The sequence below is a fragment of the Peromyscus maniculatus genome, chromosome 3 (assembly GCF_049852395.1).
Source record: "Peromyscus maniculatus bairdii isolate BWxNUB_F1_BW_parent chromosome 3, HU_Pman_BW_mat_3.1, whole genome shotgun sequence".
Taxonomy (NCBI): domain Eukaryota; kingdom Metazoa; phylum Chordata; class Mammalia; order Rodentia; family Cricetidae; genus Peromyscus; species Peromyscus maniculatus.
This window is the reverse complement of record NC_134854.1, coordinates 162,669,367-162,678,540: the sequence shown is the minus strand read 5'-3', so window position 1 is coordinate 162,678,540 and position 9,174 is coordinate 162,669,367.

Genomic DNA, 9,174 nt, shown 5'->3' with positions numbered 1-9,174 from the left:
GCAGAGATGATAGCCAGCCACTGAACAGCTAAGATTCAAGTTAGACCTGGTAGCTTCTCAACTCCTGCCCTCAGACCTCATCTGTTCTGCAGTAAACGCCACTTCTTCCTAATGCATCGAAGCTTTGTTTCATGTTCCAACATCCCTGAGGATGCTTGTGTGTTGGGAAGAGAGACTAAGATAATTTTTCCAAATCATATTTCAACCAAGACAGGTATTAAATTAATTTTTTCAAGTCACATTTCCAAAATGATGTTTGTATCAAGACCATTTCTATAAGTAGAGAGGACAAGTCTCAACACCAATTCTTTGACATAGTTCCTAAGTAAATGCTAAATTTACAGTAAGCTGTTGGTTTCCAAGATTCAGTTTATGGACCAGTTAAGGGTTTAAATGGGATTCCTGTTTTTGCTAGAGCTCCTACATAAAATGCTGCTGTGAAAGTCTACAGATGAGGGCTCAGGAAGAAGCAGAAGCTGTTCATCTAGTTTGGGAACACTGTTCTGTAGCAGGATTCTTAAAAGTTCTTATTAATAAAATCAGACCCGAGACGAGTTATTGGGGTCCATGCTGGTAGATCAGAGAGACAGAACAAACCACAGCTATCTCACCTCGCCGGATCCTCAGCTGGTCTTGTCTCCTCAGACTGGAGGCCTCTGAGTCCTCATCCGGAATGGGTCTCAGCTGAATTACTCGCCGGATCCTGAATGCCTAACCAGCCAAAATGCTTATCCAGCCAAATGCCTCTAGTTTCTGGTCCTCACGCCTTATATATCTTTCTGCTTTCTACCACCACTCCCTGGGATTAAAGGCTGGCTTTCTGGGATTAAAGGCATGTCACCATGTTTGGCTATTTCCAATGTGGCCTTGAACTCACAGAGATCCAGAGGGATTTCTATCTCTGGAATGCTAGAATTAAAGGTGTGAGTGCCACCATTTTCTAGCCTTTGTATCTAGTGGCTGTCTGTTCTCTGACCCCAGATAAATTTATTAGAGTACACAATATTTTGGGGAACACAATACCACCACACTGTCAGTGTCAAACAAAATGAAGCAGATCATAACAGGGACCCATGACACATTGACACAACTAAGCAACAAGTAAGTGTTCAAGTATCACCGAGTAAGTTACAGGACAGAAGTGGAAGTCCATGGCTCAGGAAAACAAAATGTGTAAATATGCATTGTATTATATGCTCCCATTAAAAAAGATATACTTGATTGTGTGTGGGTATGTGCACATTCCTGAAGGTCAGCCAAAGGTGTCAGATGCCCTGGAGCTGGAGTCAAAGGTGACTGTGGGTGCTGGGAACTGAGTCCAGGTCATCTGCAAGAGCAGCAAGCACTCTCCTGTGCCATCTCTTAGCCCTGTTTCATATTAATACAGAAAGAAGATACTAGTCCAGATGTTAAAGACTCATAGCTCTCCAAATGCATATAATCATGGTGTCAGACTTTTCCCTTTTAATTTTTCTTAGTCTTTGTTGATATCGGAGATTAAATTGAGAACCTTGCTCATGCTAAGTATGTGTCCTTCCCCTGAGCCACAGTTCTAACCCCATAATCAGACTGTAAGATGTAGCAAGTAATATAGACTAAGTAACATTTGGAAATGACGTCAACTGTGCACCAGTACCCCTGTGGTGTTGCTGTGAGAACAGCAGAGTGGTCAAGTCCAAAGTGCCGTGCCAGTCTTGAAAGGCAATCTTTGCGAAATGATAGGAAATAATTTATAAGCATTTAGGAATGTGGAGGGGATTATGAATAACCTGAAAGTATGGCTGGGAAAAGGTGTGGCATACATTAGTGTCTCACCCTACACTGGGGGCCTGGGGGCGGATATCTGTGTATGGAGGCTTTAATGTATTTGGAGAGACTGGAGAGATGGCCCAAAGGTTAGGAGTGCCAGCTAGAGGACCCAGATTTGATTCCCAGCACCCACATGGCAGCTCACAACATCTGTGACTCCAGTTACCTTTTCTGGCCTCCTCTGGCACCAAGCACATACGTGGTATCGTGGCATACAGACATACATACAGGCAAAACATCCATATACATGAAATAGTTTTCATTTTTAATTAAGCAATAAATATATCTGGAAAATCCTTTTATGGCCTGAAGTTTGGAAAGACTTATTCTAAGGTTCAAAGTCTGCCTTTTCATAAGGCAGGTTCTTCCTGGAGAAACAGTGCACTGGAGACAGCAGCCGACAGGGAGATGTCAACTCATGGATCAAGCAAAGAGCTGGCCACCCAGTGTGTAAGAATTATTGAGATTTAATTTTGAAAACAAAATAGTGAAAAAATTCTAGGTGCTGTGCTTAGGTAGATTATTTTTAAAAACTGTCCAAACTGATATTAAATATGTGAAAAAATATTCACAAGTAAAAGGATATTGACAGACCACTTTCTCCGACAGAATATAAAAACATCCAAAATATTTATTTTTTTAAACCTTTCCATTTACTTATTTATTCATTCGTGTGTGTGTGTGTGTGTGTGTGTGTGTGTGTGTGTGTGCATACCACAGTCCATATATGGAGGTCAGAAAACAACTTGCAAGAATTGCTTGTCTACTTCCATCATGCGTGTCCTGGGGACTGAACTTGGGTCATCAGGCATGGCTGCAAATGCCTTTACCTGCTGAGACATCTCACAGACCCTCAATTATTTTTTGAACTTCATAATGATGTACAAACCATCTTTGCTTTTCCTATCTCTTGTTAATTCATCTGTGCTGATAGCAAAGTAAGACTACAAAGTCAAAACCAGTATCTCTTATTAGTTGATAGAGAAGGAACAAATTCTTGCATCTCCAAGAGACTGAAGCAATTTATTTGAAACTGAGAAATTCCATTACTAAGGACCAGGGAAGAGCAGATGTACAGGTGGCACATTATTCCAAGATGAGTCCAGATTTGATTAAAAACAACTTTGCAGGAAATATAGAAGGCATGAAGGGTTTTGAAGGGTTAAATAACACAGGGAATTTTAATCTCAAATGGGGCTTGAGGAGGGGGTGGGGGCGTGGGAGGAATCAGACAAAAGGCTGTGATGATGCCTCCCCCCCCCCCCCCCGCTTCTCATTTATTTTGTCTAAAAGCTATTTAGCTGCCTGTATTTCAAAACTCGATGGTTGTCAGGTTTGCCCCCTGGCCTTGAGGAAGGTGAAGGCTGCTTGGAACGTGAGCCTCCCACCTCATCCCAGCAGCTGTTGCTTTCAATTCCCCCTGGTGACATGAATGATTCTTTCTAATCAGCTGAATATTTATAAGAACAACGTACAGGGTATTTTTAACAGTGCTTTAAAATAGCTCGTACCTCCTAGCTCTGTGCTGTGCAAACACGCGCCATGAGCTGCTTCCTTAACACTTAAAATGTATTAAAATTATCTCTATTATCATTTCTGTCTTTAATACTAACAGCCAAAGAAGGAGAATGCTGACACAGTGCTTATCATAAATAGGCGTTTGATCAGTGACTCAATTGTGTGTTAACAAAATGAGTTTTGATATTAAAAGTCAGTAGGAGTGGTATTTGCAGGGAGGGGGTTGGCAAGGGTAGGAGGCAGATAAGATTGGGTGGGACTAGGATCAAAATGCACAATATACATGTATAAAGTTGTCATAGAATAAATTTAATTTTTAAGAGCCCACGGTAACCCTACATGTCAAGGAAATATTCATATAGATAATGACAAAGCATAGTTTATCTGTGCTAACTTTTAAACAGTTTTAAGGTTATTCTATGTCTATGGATGTTTTTCTCTGCATGTATGTCTATGTACCACATGTATGCCTGGTGCCTACTAAAGCCAGAAGAGGGTGTCAGATCCCCTAGAACTGGAGTTATAGAGGGTTGTGAGCCACCACGTGGATGCTAGGAATTGAGTCTTAGTCCTCAGGAAGAGCAACCAGTGCTCCTAACCACTGAACCCTCTCTCCAATCCCCTTTGTAGCTGGAGTTTTCCTACCTTGCCCATAGTCAGGACAAATCTTTGTCACCTGCCAGTCCCACAGCCGCTCAGACCCAACCAAGTAAACACAGAGACTTATATTGCTTACAAACTGTATGGCCGTGGCAGGCTTCTTGCTAACTGTTCTTATATCTTAAGTTAATCCATTTCCATAAATCTATACCTTGCCACGTGGCTGGTGGCTTACCGGCGTCTTCACATGCTGCTGGTCATGGCGGCGGCTGCAGTGTCTCTCCGCCTCAGCCTTCCGCTTCCCAGAATTCTCCTCTCTCCTTGTCCCACCTACTTCCTGCCTGACCACTGGCCAATCAGTGTTTTATTTGACATACAGACCATCCCACAGCACCCCTTAATTTTTAACACTGTGAAAATTCAACAATGTATTTATTATAAATGACATGACCCATTTCAGACACTTCCCTCAAATGCCTTGATTGTAATAAATACAGTCATTTATATGTTAATAACACAAATGTATTTGGGCACCCAAACTCATAAAGATAAGAACAGGATCTACTGAGAAATTGGTTTTAAACTTAAAAACATCGAGAACAGAATGAAAATGTTTTCCTCTTTCCTCTTTCCTCCAGATAAATAAGAAGCAGGAAGCAGGAGCTGGAGACGGCTCAGTGGTTAAGAGCATTCACGGCTCTTGCAGAAACCTGGGTTTGGTTTCCACACCCACCTGGCAGCTCACAACTGTCACTGCGCTTCTAGGGGATCTGATGCTCCCTTCTGACTTCCATGGACACCAGGCATGCACTTGGTACACATAATAGATGCAAGCAAAACACTAATCCACGTGAAATAAATAAGCTTACAAAAATAAAAGGAGACGCATGAAGCAAATACTGAGGGTGAATTGTACTATAATGAGTATTAAGTTATGACAGCATTCAGTTTTAACCTTAGTTATTTTTTTAACTTGACTTTCTCATCATCCAATGGGTCAATGAAAACAGTTCTAAACAATGTTTTAAAAACCCAAGTGCATTGAATATATTGAGAAGCCATACTATGTCATTCTCTAATGCTCAGCCCCAGACCATGATTCCCCCCGTTTCTTCTTCAGTCATTCCTTTCTCACTGTTCTCACTGCAGGTTGATGAACCCTCCTCTGTCACAGACCCAGTCACATGCTCACATGCATCACTACCTCAGAAATACCTGTTGCTCTGTAAAGTTTCCTTGAACTTTACAGTTCAAAGTTGAACTTTACAGTTCAGTTGGTTACCTGAGTTGCCTGATTCAACACAGAACTGGCTAGGATGTAAATTCATACTGCTCATAGCCTTAAGCAACACAACTTGGGACACAAAGGACTTTGAATCATTGTCAAGATGAAAATTGCTATTTCAAAATCTAGACAGAAGTTAAAGAGTGTTATCTAAAACCATGCAAAGAACAATAGCAGCAAGCATCCCCAGACTCTGTTGAGCGTTATGACTGACACTTATATGATGAGGGGTGGGGGTGGGGCGCAAGGATGGAAGCAACACACTCTTGCCTTCACAGGGTTTGGCACTGAGCCAGTGTTAAATATTGCTGTGGAACATACTACAACAAAGACAACTGTAGGTATGCCCCAGGACATGAAGGAGCATGAAGATTCAGCAAGACTAAGGGACTAGTGTAAGAATCATGAGTGGCCATGACTACCCCAGTATCAGTATCAGAGCTTTATTAGGAGGAAGAGGGGTGGGGGCAGAAGAACCAGGCCTGAGGGAGATGTACATGTGGAAAGCAGAGAGAAAGATGGGGGGGGGGGAGAGAACAAAACACAGAGAGAGGATGGGGTCTGAATCCCAGCCCAAAGGTAAAAAACGTGAGATCATCCAAGGTAAAATGCACCTTAGTGGTCACGTGGATGAGCAGTTCCATGGAAACTTGCCAGGGTGCAGCAACACACTACTGATGAGTTTAGACTGGGACAGCGCGGGCAGAAAAACAGAAGCAGGCAGTTCTGGAGAATTCTACAAGACTAAATTAACAAAACTTTAAGTGATACAATGTGGTGATATTGTGTTCCCCAAAATATTGTGCCCCCTAATAAACTTATCTGGGGTCAGAAAACAGAACAGCCACTAGATATAGAGGCCAGAAAATGATGGCGCACACACCTTTAATCCTAGCATTCCAAGGCAGAGATCTGTCTGGATCTCTGTAAGTTCAAGGCCACACTGGGAACAGCCAGGCATGATGACACATGCCTTTAATCCCAGGAAGTGATGGCAGGAAGCAGAAAGGTATATGAGGACCAGAAACTAAAAGCTTTGGCTGGTTAAGCTTTTAGGCTTTTGAGCAGCAGCCCAGCTGAGATCCATTCGGATGAGGACACAGAGGCTTCCAGTTTGAGGAAACAGGATCAGCTAAGAAGTTAGTGAGGTGAGATTAGTTGCGGCTTGTTATGTTTCTCTGATCTTTCAGCATACACCCCAATACCTGGCTCCAGGCTTGATTTTATTAATAAGACTGCTTAGGATTCGTGTTACAATACAAGTAGTTGTCAGGCCACTGAGAGCCGGGAGCAGATTTTGCAGTTGAATTTCCCAGTGAAAGGCGGCCTCCAACCCTTCTGACTTTGACCCAATCTGTGATGGTTATCTCTAATTATCAACTTAACATAACTTAGAATCTCCTGGGAAGAGAGTCTCAATGAGGAATTGTCTACTTTGTCCTGGCCTGTGTAGGTTACTTGATAAGAACACCCAAGTCTACCATGGGTGGCACCATTCCCTATGCAGGAGGTCCTGAACTGTGTAAGAGTAGAAAGATTGAGCAGAAAACAAGCAAGCAAGTGGGGCTATATGCATTCATTTCTCTGTGTTCTTGACTGTAGCTGTGCTACGACTGGTTGTGTCAAGCTTTACTGTGGCTTCCTGGAATGATGAACTATAACCTGGAATTGTAAGCTAAACAAAACTTATCCCTTTTTGTCATGGTATTTTATCACAGCCACAAAAATGAAACTAGGGCATAATTCATTGGCCTTTGTCTTGGGGTTGTTGCTTAGGAAGGACTACAGTGTCAGAACAACTCTCCCAGGATTGCTGTGTGGACCAAATACGTAATAGATAAAAGATAGCTAATACATTGCAGGGCACATCTAGATGCTTTAGGAAGGTCTGGTGGTGTTAGCTGATTTTGGACACTGTACAGAGAAGAAGCAGCCCTCTAGCTCTGAAGTGATAACAACTATTTTCAAACATGGGTAAAATTAGTTTAGGATTAATCATCTAAAGGCATGGAGTCTTTTCAATACAAAGTAATAACAATACACAAGAAGTTGTTGTTCCAATCTGAGATTGTCTTCTAATAAAAAAACAGAGCCAGATATCAGGGTGAAAGCTGAAAGATCAGAGAAGCAGAACAGCCAGCCACTAGTTCTTACGTCTATGAAATCCTCAGCCTAAAGAGAGTGAGTTCCTGTTTCCTCGCACCTTATATACCTTTCTCTGCCCAGACATTACTTCCTGGGATTAAAGACATGTGTGCTTCCAAGTACTGGGATTAAAGGTGTATGCTACCACTGCCTGGCTCTGTTTCCAGTGTGGACTTGAACCCACAGAGATCCAGACAGATCTGTGCCTCCCCAGTGATAGGATTAAGGGTGTGTCACCACTGCCTGAGCTCTATGTCTATCTAGTGGCTGGCTCTGTCCTCTGATCCTTGGGCAAGTTTATTAGGGTACACATATATCAGCAGAGTGCATTTGTTTAATTATGTAAAGATATGTTGCATTTGTTTCACCTTGTCTGCCTAAGGCACATAATAAATAAAAAGCTGAATGGTCAATAGCTAGGTAGGAGAGTGATAGGTGGATCTGGTGGGCAGAGAGAATAAATAGGAGAAGGAATCTAGGCTTGAGAGAAAAGAAAAAGGAGAAGAGAATGAGAGAAAAAGAGAGGGAGATGCCTGGATCCAGCCAGACAGGGAGCCACCAGCCAGCTAAATAAAGTATGATATACAGAAAGGAAAAAAGATAAGAAGCCCTGAGGCAAAATGTAGATAAGAGAAACAGATTAAAATAAGAGCTAAGCAAAGTTGAGCATTCAAAACCAATGATTTGGGAGCTGGCTGGTGGCATAAAGAAAGCCTGATACACTAGTGGGTTTAATAGCGTCTGGAGCTGGCTCCAACTCCATCCAGGAAGGACTCTCCTGGTAGCATGGAGATCTTTGGAAATGTGGTGTGGACTATTTAAATAATTCTGTAAAATAAATACAGTAATTGCTGTACTTCCTGACCATGGATGTAACATAGCCAACTACCTCCAGTTCCTGCTGCCTGGGCTTCCCCAAGAAGGACTGTGATCTGGAATGAGAGTCAAAAATCAGCCCCTTGTCTATTAAGTTGCTAAAACACTTTTGTTACTTTTTCTTTATTATTATTATTTATTATTATTATTATCATCATTATCATTATTATTAGTGTATGTGTGTGTAATGCCATGATATGTGGGTGGAGGTCACAGGACAATTTGAAGGCATTGGTTCTCTCCTTTTACCACGTGGAGCCTGGAGACTGGATGTAGGTTGCCAGACTTGGCAGAAAGTACCTTGATATCTCATTAGCCCTTAAACCACTTTTGTCAAAGTCTTTTATTGCAGCAAAGGAAAATTAACCTAGACACAAAGTGATTGAGACAGGCAGTTTTTATCTGCCAAAGGACTAGCACATGAGATTTTTAAATTCATCATATTTTTTAAAAAGATAAAGAGAAATGCAAGGTGTTTCTTTTATTTAAAAAGCAACTTTATTCTATTTTGGCATTCATATGTTCGTTCATATACAGAGTAATAATAAACAAAGGAAGAGAAGCATTCAGTTGGAGGGGGATGGGGGCTATGGAAGGGGTTAGCAGGAGGAAAGGGAAAGGGTGATGTTATGAGTTAAATTTCAATTACAGTAATAAATACAATATAAAAATTAGGGCAGAGGCTCTCTTTTCCTTACAGTATTTACTTCAGAAAACCTGTAATTGTGAACAATTTCTTTTTTATTTTAATATAAAAGTTCTATTAATTTTTTGAGAATTTAATACAATATAAATATAAGCAACTTTATTCTTAAATTTTAAACATTGTTAAAAAACAATATTGATAAAGTAAATATAGGAATGAAATCAGAAAATGGTAGGAGCACATACTTATGACCCCAGCACTCTAAGCTGAGGCAGAAGAATCACAAGTTTGATGC